General features: G+C 40.3%; 1 pseudogene; it reads right to left on the bottom strand.

Annotated features, from left to right (window-relative positions):
- Positions 1–13,930: 13,930 nt before the first annotated feature.
- LOC121821935 (heat shock factor 2-binding protein pseudogene) lies at positions 13,931–15,406 on the bottom strand (annotated as a pseudogene).
- Between the last annotated feature and the right edge of the window lie 1,017 nt (positions 15,407–16,423).

Consider the following 16,423-nt stretch of genomic DNA (forward strand, 5'->3'; position numbering starts at 1 on the left):
GTGATTGTTATCTCCTTCCTTGTCTATCAAGAAGATTCTAGATATTTCTCTTTAGTTTCCAGATTTGCAAGCCTCAGCCTACTTAGCTTATGTATCTTGCTACAAAGCAGGTATAATTTGCAGAAAAGCTGATAGAAAACATGGAATAGTCCAGTCCCATGGGGCCTCCACAGCCACTAGTCTATAGTTCGTGGGCCTCCACTAGTGTGGCTAGTCATCTCTGCACTCTTCTCATCATGATCTCATTGTCCCCTGCCTGCAGAATCCCTCCTCTCTCTCATCGATTGGAGCTCATTCCCAGAGCTCAGCCTGGTGCCTGGCCATGGATCTCTGCATCTGCATCCATCAGTCACTGGACAAAGGCTCTATGATGACAGCTAGGTTATTCACTAGACTGGTCACCAGAGTAAACCAGTCAAGGCACCCTCTAGACCACTGCCAGCACTCCAAGGTGGGGTTATCTGGATATGGAAGACTACTGTGGGATGGTCTGTATGTCAAATTACTCTGATTGGTCAATAAATAAAACACTGATTGGCCAGTGGCCAGGCAGGAAGTATAGGCGGGACTAACAGAGAGGAGAATTAGGAGAACAGGAAGGTGGAGGGAAACACTGCCAGCCGCCGCCATGACAAGCAGCATGTGAAGATGCTGGTAAGCCACGAGCCATGTGGCAAGATATAGATTTATAGAAATGGATTAATATAAGATATAAGATCAGTTAGCAAGAAGCCTGCCACGGCCATACAGTCTCTAAGCAATATAAGTCTCTGTGTGTTTACTTGGTTGGATCTGAGCTGCTGTGAGACTGACAGGTTAGAGAGATTTGTCCTGACTGTGAGCCAGGCAGGACCAGAAAAACTCTAGCTACAGAAGATGGTTGTTTGGCTCGAACTGTTTGGGGGGCACCCAGGCAGGGGGATCAGGATCTGTCCCTGGTGCATGGGCAGGCTTCTGAGAATCCGATGCCTGTGGTGTGGCACCTTGCACATCCTTGGTGCAGTGCAAAGGGGCTTGGACCTGCCTAGGCTCAGTGTGCTGGGCTCTGCTGACTCCCCATGGAAGACCTCCATTTGGGGAATGTGGGGATGTGGGGTGGCTTGGGAGGGAGGGTGGGGGTGTGGGAGAGGGAGGAGATGGGATCTGTGGGTGGTATGTAGAGTAAGTAGAAAATTTCTTAATAAAAAAATGAGAAAAAAGAAAAAAAGAAAACATTGAACAATGTACTTGAAATCATATGACTTATTAGAATGAAGAGTAAATATTCAAGCAAAGAGAAGAAGGTGAAGATGAGGAGAACCCACATGAAGTTTGGGTTTACCATCTGCAGAAAGTTGGAGTGTAAGACCGGAATCTTCAAGTGAGTTTCATCTATAATGAAATATTAAGAAACAAAAAATGTGAAAGTAATTTAAACATGTTTTTTTTAATAACTCTCAGGTTAATAAATCTTGTTGATGTGCTTAAAATATTTAATGATTTTTTCCAGGAGCTATTCTTCCCACATTCCTAGGAAGAAATTACACATTACACAAAATTGTAATATGTATGTTCACATATTATGCCATTTATTGCAACGAGCCTCTACTTACTTTCAAGTCATAACAGAATGATTTTATCAATTAAATGTGTTCTTTGACAATTGCAAATGTGTACATAACACATGCTGATCACTCTTCCCCTACACCCTTTCCTACTTCCTGTCTAGCCCTATGTCCCTCCTCTTCTTTCTTATTAATTTCTTCCTAACACAAGTTTAAACCAATTGCACTTATATAAGCATAGATTTATACCTATCCATTAAGGCCTGGTGAGTTCAGCATGGGTACACAACTTAAAAATAATGATTCTTCCTCACTCAGAATCAATCAATAGCAGTTCAGCAATAAGGGGTATATTTCCACATCTCCACCATTTCTATGATTGATTGTTTATAGGGCCAGTCTTAGGGGCCTAGTGCAGATAACTGCAATTGTTGCACTTTCATGATTGTGTTGGACGTATGGAGGCTATATGATGGCATTTTGCAGTTTTTAACTCTAGCTTCTAGCTCTTACATACTCTCTAACTACCCCATCTACCAAGCTATGTCCTCAGTTTCAGAGGGTTGATGTAAATGTTCGTTTAGGGCTAAGTCCACAACTGCTACTTATTCTTAACATTCTGAAGAGCCTGAAAAGTCTTCTCTGATTAAGGTTGAGAGTAGCTTCTGTCTACATGTATAAACATAGAAATTTAGAAGACACCTTGATGCTATATCAGTTGAGTTAAACAACAGTAATTAGTTCTACATGTGGGCATATGATCTCTCCGAGCATAGATTCTTAACTGGGCTTATGGTACCATCCATGAACCCTTTCCCATTGAGTGGACCTCAGATCAGATGATTAGTTGATTACATCCACAATAGTTAAGCTGAGCAGATAAGAGTTTGGTACATAGGGCTCTCAGGTGGGTAAGGACATTTCACCCCAACAATCTGCACAGCATCTTCCAGCATTATTAAGTTTTTTAGCACATAGGAAGAATAGCTTTAGACACACTAAAGTGGACCAGGGGGTTGGGAGTGAGACAGGAGGCATCAACCCTGCACAAAGAACTTCAAGAAACTAAGAGATACTCTTCCCCACGGAAAACCACACTAATTGGTTATCCAATACTAAATGGCAAATCCTGAAAAATGTCTGTACGAGTACCATTATACAGACTGAGCAGGATATATTTATATATTCCAGAATATATATGTATATACATAGACACATATGCATGTAACAACAATTAATGAAAAAAAAGAGTCCATAAATTTGAAAGAACAAGAAAGAGAAAGTGATGATTGTGGGGGAGGAAAGGGAAGGGATAAATGATGTAATTAATTATAATCCCCCCAAATGAAAGAATTTTTAAAAAGAAGTACCCATCTGTTTTCCAGCTGGCATTTTCTGCATCTTGAGATCGAGATATGTGGTGTCTTCAGTGAGAGGGTCTTATCTTCCAGTTCTGCTGGGCAACCAACCCTCCCTGACCAATTCCTGCAGAGGTATTCACAGAGATATTCACATACCTCAGCTGGTATGTGAAATTTTGTTTAGTAAACCAGTGTTTCTAGGAGCAGCCTTGTCTGGCTCTACAGGATAGCTCTCTTCAACTACCAACCTCCACCTTTTTGTACATTTTAAAATTTAGATTATAAAACAGTAGGTTTTTTTATGGACTTTCTACAGTGTCTTCATTTTGGTTAGGCATTTGCCTTCTCCCATTTTCTCCCAAACCCTCACCTTCCTCCCTGCCAAACTTTTCCACCCCAGTATTCTCACCCTTTACTCTCCTCTTATATTCTGCTATCCCAACTCCCTTAAAACACCTCCTCTCCCCAGGTCCTTTCCAAGTTTCCACAGGTAATCCATACAAAACAGTATCATGGGGAGCCTCCAGAGATGACTCCTGGGACACAGTTTATAGTCAACTGAAGCAGCTAGTTACAGTTCATCCCTAGTCAAGATCTGTGCAAGCTTAGTGCTCGGTTACTTTTCTCTATTTTTACACCATCCAGAGAACCAGGCCAAGAGGTGGTATGCTACATTTTCAGGCTGAAGCTTCCCATACCAATTAAAGCAAGGGAGAGAATCCTCCACACACATGACCACAGGCCAACCTGATCCTGAAATACCTTTTATTTAATGACTCTTTCCATGTGAATTTTTAGATTGTATCAAGTTCACCATTAAAATATCATACACTCATTGACTAAGAGAAAATTTTCCACGATTACACAGCAATTAGCACCAAAGATAAATGAAAAAAAAAAAACTTCCCCACTAGTTCTCTCTTACTTAAATATTTAGTGGGTGAAAGATGCAAGAATGCGCGCGCGCACACACACACACACACACACACACGTTTCTATGTCATGCAAGCTTGAGGAAACAGGAAGTGGGAAGCTGGAGAAATTCCCCAGAAGTTAAGAGCACATAATGCTCTTGTGGAGGACCTGCTTGGTTCTTAGTACTCATTACCCAAATAAAGTCAACACACTCTCACACTCTTCTCGATTCCATGGACACCAGCGTGTTCTCTCTCTCTCTCTCTCTCTCTCTCTCTCTCTCTCTCTCTCTCTCTCTCTCTCTCTCTCTTTCTCTCTCTCTCTCTCTTTCTCTCTCTCTCACACACACACACACACACACACATACACACACAATTTTTACGGAATAATAAAACTAAGATTAAAGAAACAGAGAAGAAAATAACAAGATTTCTAAATTTATTTCAAAGTAGTATTTTCATCTAGAATTTCCATTTACCATTCCAGCTTTCCCATATCTTTGTCTCATGGGAAGAAATATCGGGTAATCTTTTATCACTCAATCTCATTGTTCGTATCTACACCAGATTTGGAAGGCGTCACAGTTTGAAATTCAATCCTAGAAAAGAGAAGAAGCCAGAGACACAGGAGGGAAAGAGGAAGCCAGCTGCATCAAGTTAGAAGAGTGAACATTTTGTGGTATTCTCTCAAAATACACCGCCTTGACGGAAATTTTTGTTTTCTCCCAATACACAAAATAGAGAACTCTCTTTGGCCACCTATTATGATTTCAACCAGGAAAATTTAAGAAGGCTGAAAAGAAAGAAAGAAGAAAAAAAAAAGAAAATATGGTCCTTAAAAAAAATATATCTGAATAAATAAAAGATTTTTCTGCAGATAATAAGTGACAGATTACTGCCATTTCGCTGCTGGCTCAAATAAGCAAGATCTGTGGAAGGAAATAATAAAAGGCGTTAAGATATATTGACCTCTGTCTCCCCGAGGGCTGTCACTGCCAGGACGTACAGCTCATCTGCAGCTCATCTGAACTTTCCATTGTCCTCTTTCACGGGTGCTCATTGTTGCTTGTGTGGTGTTGGTGTCTGTCTCCCTGTGCCAACCCCAGCACACTGAATGGTATTTACTGTACAAATGGCAATGCGGGGCACTCGTCTATTAGATTTAATCACTTTAAAAGGCTTGGAAATGACTGCCAAGCACCATAATAAGAACTTTAAACATTCCGCTGGGCTTCATCTCACAATTTCATGTTACTTATGTTAATACTCAGTAATTCAGAAAGTCAATCACTGAACTTTACAGAGAACAAAGACGGTCTCTGTCTTTCAAGGATTTCATTATTCAAGAAAATATTAAAAAAGGGAAGTCAGTGAGTGGAGTGCCTATGGCAAATACTAAAATTTGCTAATCCTTAATCTAGTGCTTCTGAAGACATAGTACCCACAACAGAAACCATCACACTGAATATCTACCTGCTCTCGTCTGAGCATCTCCCCAGTGTGAACTGGACAAAGAAGAAAGAATATAATGACAGATTCATTTCTTTCACTATCTGTTCTTTGAAGCTTTTCATCAAATTTTCAGAGTATTTTTGCACATTAATGTGTCACTCTAGAGTTTTAGTGTCACTAATTTAAGAAAAATAAAATTGTTACCTTTCAGGCTCTCTCAGTATTGTTTCTTGGCCCTTCAGCTAAGACCCATGTATAACCCTCTCTCTAGCACCAGGCTGTGGTAACTCTTACTTGAGTCACTCATATCTGAATTGGCGGTGACTTTGAAAGTGGCTGGTCTAGCAATTTTTAGCTGTTGTATTTTAAATTACCCAGGTTTTCAGGGAAAGGTGGGAATTTAATTTTTTTAATTTAATTAATAGGACAGTTTTCCTACAAAGAATGACAAGTGGGCTTCGGTGGATTACCATCTTACCATGGTTTCAAAAATCATGCATTACTGTCCACGGGAGATGTTTGTGTAAAATATCAACCTGACCAGGCAGAACATGGCAGCTATCCCAAAGCAAGAACCATCTTCTCTCTGACTAATCTCATGAAATAAAGGCATATAGGGGCAGCCACCGCCATATTTTTTCTTAAAGAAAAAGGTATCTGATTGCCATAGTAAATGAACTTTCAGGATTATAGATGAAGATATCACCTCAATATTCTTTATTTGTTTCCTGAATTAGTTTCCTACATGCTGCTACAATGGGTAAAAAACAATGACAAAACATACAGGTTAATTATCCTTCAGTTCTGAGGTCAGAGGTCCTAGGATCAAAGTCCGACCTGAGCTTTTTTGCCTTTGGTTGCCTTTGGGGAATTTTTCTGCACCCTTGCTTTCAAAGAACCCCAGACCCATTGACTTTCCCAGCTTTACATGCTTCCAGCATCCTTGGTTCATGCCTTTGCAGCTCCAACTTCTGCCTCTTTTTCCACCTGTCATGTTCCAGCCAGTTATCTCTTCTTAATAAGACCACAGTGATGATATTATGAGTACAGATAATCCAGGTAGCTCAGAGTGATCTCCACATGTTAAGGATTGTAATCCCATCTATGGACTTCATTTTGCCATATAAGGTAGCATGACTTGTTGCTGAGAACTAAGAGGGAATTTTGTCTGTATATTTGCAGTCACAACCGTCAGCTTCAACGGCACCTTTGTCTCTCATTTCAGGCACCCCCCCACCTAGAGTCAGGTGATTTCAAGATACAAAAGTACTTATTACTACACTTCAACTACTGAGAACATGACAGAAGAGAGGTGGGAAAAAAGATTGCAAATGATAGCTTTTTCTTTCACTAGGCTCAAAGGCATTCTTTTCATTGATTAATGAATGCTTTCTGACAATTGCTAAAACTCATTCTCAAGATGGAGATGCTAAATAAAAATCAAAATTTCAATCTCATCATCACCACCACAACAAGAAAAAAATTTACTCATTAATGTAGAATCACGGGCACCATTCAAAAGTCCGAATGGTTGTAGCTAGATCTACTCTCCTCTCACAGATTCAATATTTTGATAGTAATATCATCTTTAAAATGGTTTTTTTGTACATGCACCTGTGTGTGTGTGTGTAGGTGTGTGTATGTAGGTGTGTGTGTGTAGGTGTGTGTGTGTGTGTAGGTGTGTGTGTGTGTGTGTGTGTGTGTGTGTGTGTGTGTGTAGGTGTGTGCCTGTGTATACACCTGCATACTAATGCCAGAAATCAATGTCTGGTGAATTCTTCTGTTGCCATCAATTGTATTTTTTGAGGCAGGATCTCTCACAGAAGCTGGAAATCGCTGACTGTCTAAAGTGGCAGGCCAGTGGACTCTAAGGTTGCACCAGATCCCTCCTCCTCCAGTGCCAGAGTTAGAGACACAAACTTCCTGACCAGCTATTAAGTGGACATGAACTTGGATCTTCATGCTTGTGTGGCAGGCACCTCACTGAAGGAGACACCCTCACAGTTCCTAAAATAGTTTGAAGCAAAATGCAAGTTTGGCCCCTCCCAGATAAGCTCCCTATGTAGATTTCCCATGGACTCTGATTACAAAATATCAAGCCTTATAGTTAAGATTAAATGCTAAGCCACAGAGTGGGACATCGGTCATAAGTAACCACACAGAGGGGGGCTTACAAATATGCATCCTGTCTAGTATTTTCTCACTAACACTTCCTATAAAGAGTTCATGAGTGTATGAGTCAGGGGTCTCTAGAAGAACAGAACCAATAGGCTGAACTCATTTACTAAAAGAATTGATGAATTCAGCTCATGTTAAAATAGTAAAAGCTGTTTCACCCCAGAGGCTGAGAATCTACTGATTACTCTGTCGTAGGAGTTGGGTACTTCAAGCAGTCAGAATAGTCCCAGAGTGTCTTTCTCATACTGGAGATGTAGATGGCCTAGGAGTTCCTCAGTTCACAAGACTGGCTGCATCAACAATCTCAACCTGGTGCCCAAACCGTGTAAGGTTTCTGGAGCCTGGTCCTAAGCCAACAATAAAAACCTGCAGTCTGGTCCTGGTACCAGCAAAGGAAGCAGGAGCATCAACCGTGTGAATGAGAGGGCCTCATGGCAGATGCAGAATGCTCTTCCTGCTGACATATCATCTTTCATCTGAGCTGAACTGTACGCATTCAGGGCGGGTCTTCCCACTGCACACATTCAGGGCGGGTCTCTCTACACCAGTTAAGATAATTCTTCCTCTGAAGGTCCATCCATACTCTGGTGATTCTAATTCATGGCACAGTGGGTGAATGCCAACAATGACAACTACTTCACATAATGGCATATTTACAAAAATCTTCCTCCAATTCCTTCTCAAATCTTTTTTATTTATTGTATTAATGAAGTTATTATTAGGCACATATAATACATCACTGTTTATATTAGCCTTTAAACATGTGCCCAATCAATGTTAGTCAAAAGACTGCATTGAAATTACATCGTAACTCCTACAGTGTTAAAAGTAAAGCTAATTAAAATTTGCTAAAAATACCTACATATTTTTGTATGTCAATTTATTTTTCTCATGTTTTCCTCACTAGCATATCACCCAAATATTTCTAATACTAAAATCTTTTGAGAGACTGTGGTAATAAAATAAACTTCTCAAGCCATGAGTTAATTCCTCATGCATGATTATATTCCTAGTCTCTCCCGTGATGTCTGGCACATTGTAAATGCAAAAGAAGATTGGTAGGCTGGCCTACCTTTTTCATAAGAAAAGAACTCATGCTCACAGTGCACACCTTTGAAGCTCATTAGAACAACAGCTCTTCTTAGTGATTGAAAACTAAAAATGAGAACTCTACATTTAAACCTATGCCATAGCATTATGGTGTCTCAATTGCACAATATGTTTATGATTATGTTTATTTATTATATCTTCTATGATATTATAGAGCATATATAGCACGTGGTTTCATTGTATATGTGCTCTTCAAAACTAAGGACATAAACCCACTTACTTTGATTATTTATTAATTATTGGTATGTTTTCTGTCCAAGTCCTTCTTCCTGGCTTCCATGCAATGAGGAGAGTTCTGTGCTGTGCACAGGTTCACCATGCTCTTTATTTTATTTGTTATATATACAGTGTTCTGCCTGCATGTCAGAAGAGGGCACCAGATCTCATTATAGATGGTTGTGAGCCACCACGTGGTTGCTGGAAATTGAACTCAGGACCCCTGGAAGAGCAGCCAGGGCTCTTAACCACTGAGCCATTTCTCCAGCCCCTCACCATGTTCTTACTCACCAGCACTCTTCACCCACGATGACTGCTCGAGGCACACAATGTGCTTCCTGTACTACGTTATGTTGTAAACTGGTTGTGGCAGGTTTTCAAAGTGCCTTGATACCCATCTGTTGACAAGGTCATTTCTAAATCTAGCATTCTCATAATAAGGTATTTCAGAGCTTGCTATTGGCCCTCTGGTTGGTGAAAGAAATCAGGTTCCCCAGGAACAAAGCCCTTCCAGTATAAAATGTAAGCTGTGGCTCCCCCAGCCCTGAGGCAGTAGGTCCTACAAAGAGGCTTGTGTCTCTTCAGCAGTGTGAGGGGCTAGCCAATGCTCTCTGACTACACAGCCTTCCTAGTCTGCTTGTCTCTCAGATACAGCTAAGGGCCTGATGCTTGCTCTTACTTGTCTTTGCCACTAAAACCTTTCTTTTGTTTCTTTGAAGAAACCTTTCTTTGTTTCTTTGTTTTATTGGAGGTATTTCTGTTTACTTCTTATGCGCAAACACCGTGATATAGAGATATCTATGGACATGTGATAAACCACAGTATATGAGTAACATTTTCAAAAATGAGTTGTAAAAATTTTAAGCAGTAAATATTTAATACTGAGATGGCACATCTAATGAGCAAGTTTAGGAAAGGGGACTAGGAACTGATAGTTGTAAAAGCAGAGGCAAAGGAAAAGCCTGAAAGTGCTGTGTTTTTCTATGTGTGCTGGCAAAATATAGCAAAACATTAATAAACAAAGTAGAAAATCAGTTTGGCCATTAAAATGTCAATTACAAATAATGTACAAAGGTCCGATTCATATTTCAGAATATACATTAAAAAACCTCTAACTTCCAAAAGTAACTGAAGGCTAGCCAGAGGGCTCTGCAGGTGAAGGCCCTTGCAACCAAGACTGATGACCTGAGTTGGGTGGGAGGTTAGGAGGGAATCCACTCCAAAACATTGTCCTCTGACATAAACATGGACTCTCATGAAACACACACACACACACACACACACACACACACACACACACACACACTGAATGAATATGTACAAATAAAGTGATTGGTTCCTTTAAATGAGTGTATAGTTCATGTATTCATGACGGATCCTATTCAAAAATCAAGGCATCTAATACCTTTCAAAAACATCAACATGCTGAATGTAGCTAAGAACTAAGTGCTTAATTGTTTTCATACCCGTGCCTTTGCAAGACCCCCTGAGATCCACTCACATTTCTCCACATCTTCTGAAGGAAGGAAGGAAGCGCTGAGAGAATTCACTCTACACGGTATTTCAAGGAAGCTTGTATAACAACCTTTGTTGGAAGCTGTAGATGGTGATTCACTTAGAAACAAAAGAAGGCATACTTAAAGCACATCGGGGAAGATTTTGTTTCACCAAAGGCCCAGATCTTCTGTGACGAAAATCATTGCATGGGGAATCTGCCCTGGGAGAACCATCTCTCAGTGGATAAACTCCCAGATACTAAGACCCGGACACTACGCTGGCCATGGGTAGTGAGTCGTCTCTTTAACACTTTACCGGAGCCTTTATTAGAGTCTTTCACCCTTTATTGGCATCTGCGAACTGTTAACTTGCTCGTAAGATAAAATATGAGTCCCATCACACCTTTTTCCAATTATCTGTTGGCAAAACAGTGACCGAAGTCATTGTGTTTCCAAGAGTATGTCCCTGTCATGAGTGCAGTTTGTTACAAACGCAGATGAACATGTGTCTTTCTACATGTCAGAATTTAGTGAATGATAGCAAATTTATGAGGTACGACAACTTCAGTTCCAGCAAATGGCTGGAGACTGCTGCTGCTGCCCTTGGTGAGTGGCCACAGTGAACATGGGCACATTTATTATACCCTTGATTTCTTTCTTTTAAAAACAATTAGGATATAATATATTTTGATCAAATTTTCCCACTCCAAGTCCTTCCAGATCCTTCAAACCTCTCTACCCAGTCAACTTCATGTTCTTTCTGTTTCTTTTTCTCTCTTAAAAAAAAAAGAAAAAAATCAGAAACTGAAAATCAAAGTAAAAAAAGAAAAAAAAAATAAGTAAGACAAAAAAAATACCCAAAGCAGAACAAAAAGCTCACAAAATAAACCATAGAATCTGTTTGGTGTTGGTTAACAATTCCTGTGCATGGAGGAGTCTGCTCTGGAGGGCAGTTGATATGCCCAGTAACACTTCATTGGAGGAAACTGATTTTCCATTTTCCAACAAGTATCAATTACAAATAGCTTCTCAGTTAGGCATGAGAATTTTTTATTCCCCTTCCTCTTCTCAATACTGGGACTTTTCTGGTTTGAACTGGTGCAGAACTTGTTCATGCTATCACAGACTCTAAGTTTATATGTGAATCAATCCTGTTGTGTCTGGAACACACTATTTCCTTGGAGTTATCCAGCATATCTGGCTTTTACAATCTTTCTACCTTGTCTTCCACCTAACACACTGACCACTGAGCAGGGGTTTTACTAAAGACATCCCATTTCAGGTAGAGTGCTCCAGAGTCTCATTTTCTGTGCCTTGTCTTGTTGTGGATATCTTTGTTATTTACCATCTATCTCAAGAAGAAGCCTCTGTGGCGAGGGACCAGTGATGCTCTGCTTTACAAGAATAGCAATATGTCATTAGGATTTCTAATGTTAAATCTCATATTATACATTGTGTGATGCCACAATAAATATCCTATATCTATCATCTATCTATCTATCTATCTATCTATCTAATTATCTATTTATAGACCCATGCAGCTATTTTATGTATGTATTCATGTAGGTTGCGGGAAGATTATAAAAGGGTTAAGAAGCCACAGTAGAGGTCAATGGTTTTTAAAAGTGCTGAAAAGCAGAGAAGCTAAGAGAAAAGTAACTCGTGTCTGTATTGATAAGACAGAGAACCAAATCAAGATACAGAGAAGCTGTGGAAGTTCCAAGTCAAGTCACTGCTGGTCCAAGGTTCAGGAGGGAAGCTGAGAATTGAGTCTAGCTGCACAGTGGAAAAGGGAGACTGGTTCAAGACTACAGAATGGGTAGAATGATGGATGGCAGGTGCAGACTAGAAAATAGGATGGCAGGCAGACAATTATTGAGAACTTGTATCAGCAGTGGGATCAAACTGAGGGCCTGGGATAATCAGGAGTCCTTTGTCTATTGGTCATTGGTTCACAAACAGGATGGTCCGAGGGTAGTTCAGTAAGAACAGCACCATATCAATGTTAAGTGTCTAACCGTTATGGGGTTCATGCGAGGGAGTTACACTCTTTCCCTGGCCTGGTGTGTCTAATAAATTATTTGTACAGATTTTACAGATAACCATGTGCCTTAGCAATCTCAATTCACCATGATAAATTTGTAGAGTACCACCCTTTCTAGTCCAGAGATAAATTATTTATCTGTAGATGGAGTGTTCCCATCCTGACCACCTGGTCCCAAATACCTGACTCAGAGGTTGAATATAGGAATACAAATGCTTAGCCAATAGCTCAGGCTTATTAATAACTAGCACTTACATTTAAATTAACCCATTTATATTAATCTATGTATTGCCAAGTGACTTGTGGCTTTACCTGTCCTCCAGCATCTTGCTTCCCCAGCAGCTGGCTGGAGTCTCTCTCTTCAACTGGCACTTCTTCCCCCCAGCATTTTCAGTTTGGCTTTCCCACCTAGATTTATTCTGCCTTGCTATAGGCCAAACAGCTTTTTTATTAACAAAATGAGAGTAATGCATATTCACAGTGAGCAGAAGGATCATCCCACAGCATTTATCATTTATCAGTTACTTCTACATGGCTGATGGCTGACAGTGTCATTGATTTGTCCAACCAGGGACAGTCATCCTTTTTTCAAAATTGAGTCAAAAGCTGTTTGTGAAATGGGGTGTCTGGAGGCAAGACACTGCCTGAAAAACATACTTTAGGGTAACATAAAATAGGGCAAAGCTTGATCTCAAGAATTCTTGCAATCAACCTTCTCACTTACTCTCTTGCTTGTGCTATATTTATTCCTCGGAGTTTTGAATGAAGTCTGGGCACACTGTATTAAACATCTTCTATCCTTCTGCACTTTAATTTTACCCATTAGCTCTTCATCATCGTCTAGGATTTTCTTCAACACAATGACTACTCAATCTGAATTCTTTCTCTCATCTGAAAATATATCCTCCATTTGCTCTTGATCCCAAACCATATCAGCAACAAGTCTAATGTTTTCATACTTATAAATTTATAAGCTATTTTTTATCATTGTCTTCTGTATATTCTGCTTAACTTACTACTACTACTACTTGGAATTAAAACCCATAGATTTGACAACGTTTACATAATTTAGAAAATATTCTTCTGTCTCTTAGTTTCTCTTTAACGATTAAGTTCAAGAAGATTGCCTAATAATTTGTTTTCTATGTATACACTCAAGCCTTTGAATCCTCTTTATACAAATTGGTTTTAGGGGAAGAATAAACTTATTCCCAATTCCCAATTGGAATATTTTTCTAGCTTGAATCAAGAGTGTTGCTCACATATTCTTAAGTTTGTTCAACCTTTCCATCGACTCCATCTTCTTTATTTGTCTCCCGCCACATCTCTGTTTCCTCACGTTCTACAGCATTCCTAGCCCTGTATTTTCATGTCACATCTTGTCCCCTCTCCCCATGAACCTTAACACCATTTTGTCCTCCCAATAAAACTCCATTTTCAGTTTTCTAGGCTTTTACAAGCATCCTAAGTTAAATGAACAAATATAAAATCAGAGCCATATATGAGAGAAGACTTGGCTTTTTTTTTGATAGTAAATATTGACCCAACTTTATTCAGAAATAAAAGAAGCATAAAACAGAGATCAAATGTCTGTCATGTGAAATAATAGGTTCATCTGAAGGTTACAAAAGCAAGCCTGTGTAGTGGGGGCTATAGTCACTAGAGAAAGACGTTGGCTATTACAGAAACGCTTCTGGAAAACACTGATCACATGGTAGATAGTGATCTACATTCCCATCTTTAGAGTGGCCCTATTGGTGTGGGCAGCCTCTAGGGCAGCAAGAAGCTCCTCTGAGAAAACTCTGGAAGAGTTTCCAGGTGTTAAGAGGGGACTGTCCTGGAGAATGCAACCTTTTTTGGTCATTGCTCTGGCAAGATTAACCATAACCAACTTCCTAACAAGCGTGGCCTCCCAGGACAGAAATGCAGGATGTTTACCCATCAGGTCCATCTCTAGTCAGCCAAGACCTGCAATCTCTAACACATGACATACAGTGACATCTAGTTGTGAACACGAAAGGTAAAGGTCCTGGGAAGGGGAAGGGCCACTGGCATTTTCACCAAGCCCCTGGTACTCAAGCACACCTAAACACTGCAGTCCAGGGCACGGAGGTCTTCCAGGAGTTCCTGGGCGGCATTCTGCAGGTGGGAGTTGCGGCTCTTGGACATGGCCAAGATGGGTCGCAGGGGTAAGGAGCTCCGGAGCTCCAGGGCTGCCTTGGAGAAGACCTCTGGTTCTAGAACCACAGACTGGATGAGTCGCAAGGCATGAAGGCATACTTCTGCATCTGGATCACTTAAAAGCCATCGCAGCAAAGGGATAAATCCAGGACTCTCACGGATGTGTTTCAAGCCTTTTGAATTGATGCTCACATTGTACAGGGACATCAGCATTAGAACTTTGAGTTTATTGCACTGGCCAGGCTTTAAGTCCCCCAGCAGCTGCAACTTCGGTATCCAAGAGCACCCGACTGGAATTCACCAAGAACTCACGACCACAAGCAATGGCAGCAACATTTGTTACAATTCCAGCCAGTGCAAATACGAACTGATTTTCATCAGAATCAACTTCCCTAACGTCCCCATCCAATGACTTCACAAAACTCTCCATCATCTGACCAGTGATGTTGAAAAACGTCAATGCTTTGTCTCCTCCCAGAATGGCTTTGACGACTTCCTCACTGCTAGAGACTCCCCAGAGAAGGAGGGTACAGGTGGCTGCTCCCGTTTGTGTACAGTACTCTGCCTGCTGGAGGAGCTGCTGTCCAAGGGCCAACTTCTCCTTCTTCTCCCTCCCGCTGTCTGTCTGTGCAGTTTCTAGCCGGGCTTTGAAGTGTTCACAGTCCAATCTCAGTTGCTCTAATTCTTGTTCTTTGCTTTCTAGTTTTTTTTTTTTTTTTCCTACAATCTTTAATTTGTGGAAACTTTCCATTAACTCTCCATTTAATAGTCTGGGTAAGAAGTCCCATATTTGCATCACTTCAGTCATCAGCCGTTCCAGGTCCTTCTTTCTAACTTTAACAAATTCTTTAGAGTCTATGTACCGGCAGGCTTCCTCAATACCGGCCCCCTCGCCCACGTTCATGGCCATGGTCGCAGCCTCTGCTTCGTGCGCCTGCGCGGAGCTCTATCCCACGCCGACATGTGGCTTTTTTTTCTGGGTGTGGGTTATATCACCTAGTTTAATTTTTCAGGTTCCATGAATTTCCTGAAAAATATTGTTTTGTTTTGTTTTTTTTTACAGCTGGATGGGTTTTTCATTACAGGTCTGTGTACAAGTACCACATCTTCACTTTCCACTCATCAGTTGATGGAGATCTAAGCTTATTCCATTCCTCAGCTTTTGTGACTATAACAGCATTTAACGTGGGTTTGTATGAATCAATACTGTTAGTTATATTTGAGTACATGACTAAGAAGGTTTAATACGGCAAGTCTCCTTCAGCTTTTCATTAACCTCCAGACTGATTTCCACAGCTATTTTGACAATTCATACTTCCACCAACACTGCGTAGAGATTCTTCTTTTGCTCAAACATTCTAACTGAAAATTCTCTTTTTTTTTTTCCTTCTTGATGATAGCTGCACTGGCTAGAAGGAGATGGGTTCTCAAGTATTCCCATTTAACATTTCCTTGATAGCTAATTTCTTAAATTAGCTATTTGTATTTCTTCTTTTGAGAACTCTTTGTAGTAATTAGGATGGTTAGAGTGAATGGATGGGAATAAGAGAAGGTGGGACAGATGAGTGAGAGCAGACTGTGTTATATGCATGTATTAAACTGTCTAAGAAATAATTAATAATTACAAGAAAGCACTTGATCATAGAGTCCTACCATCTGAGGAAGATAGAAGCACTATCGTCATCAGCAATTCTGTTTTTCCAAAATGGTTTCTAGGTTGTTGTTTTTCAACAATTTGTTTTTATTTTATGTGCATTGGTATTTTGCCTGCATGCAAATTTGTTTAAGGGTGTCGAATTCATTGAACTGGAGTTACAGACAGTTATTAGCTGTCATGTGAGTATTGGAAATTGAATCCAGGTCCTCAGGAAGAGCAACCAATGCTCTTAAGCACTGAGTCATCTCTGCAGCCTGTGGTTATCAGGTT

The sequence above is a fragment of the Peromyscus maniculatus genome, chromosome 13 (genome assembly GCF_049852395.1).
Source record: "Peromyscus maniculatus bairdii isolate BWxNUB_F1_BW_parent chromosome 13, HU_Pman_BW_mat_3.1, whole genome shotgun sequence".
NCBI lineage: Eukaryota > Metazoa > Chordata > Mammalia > Rodentia > Cricetidae > Peromyscus > Peromyscus maniculatus.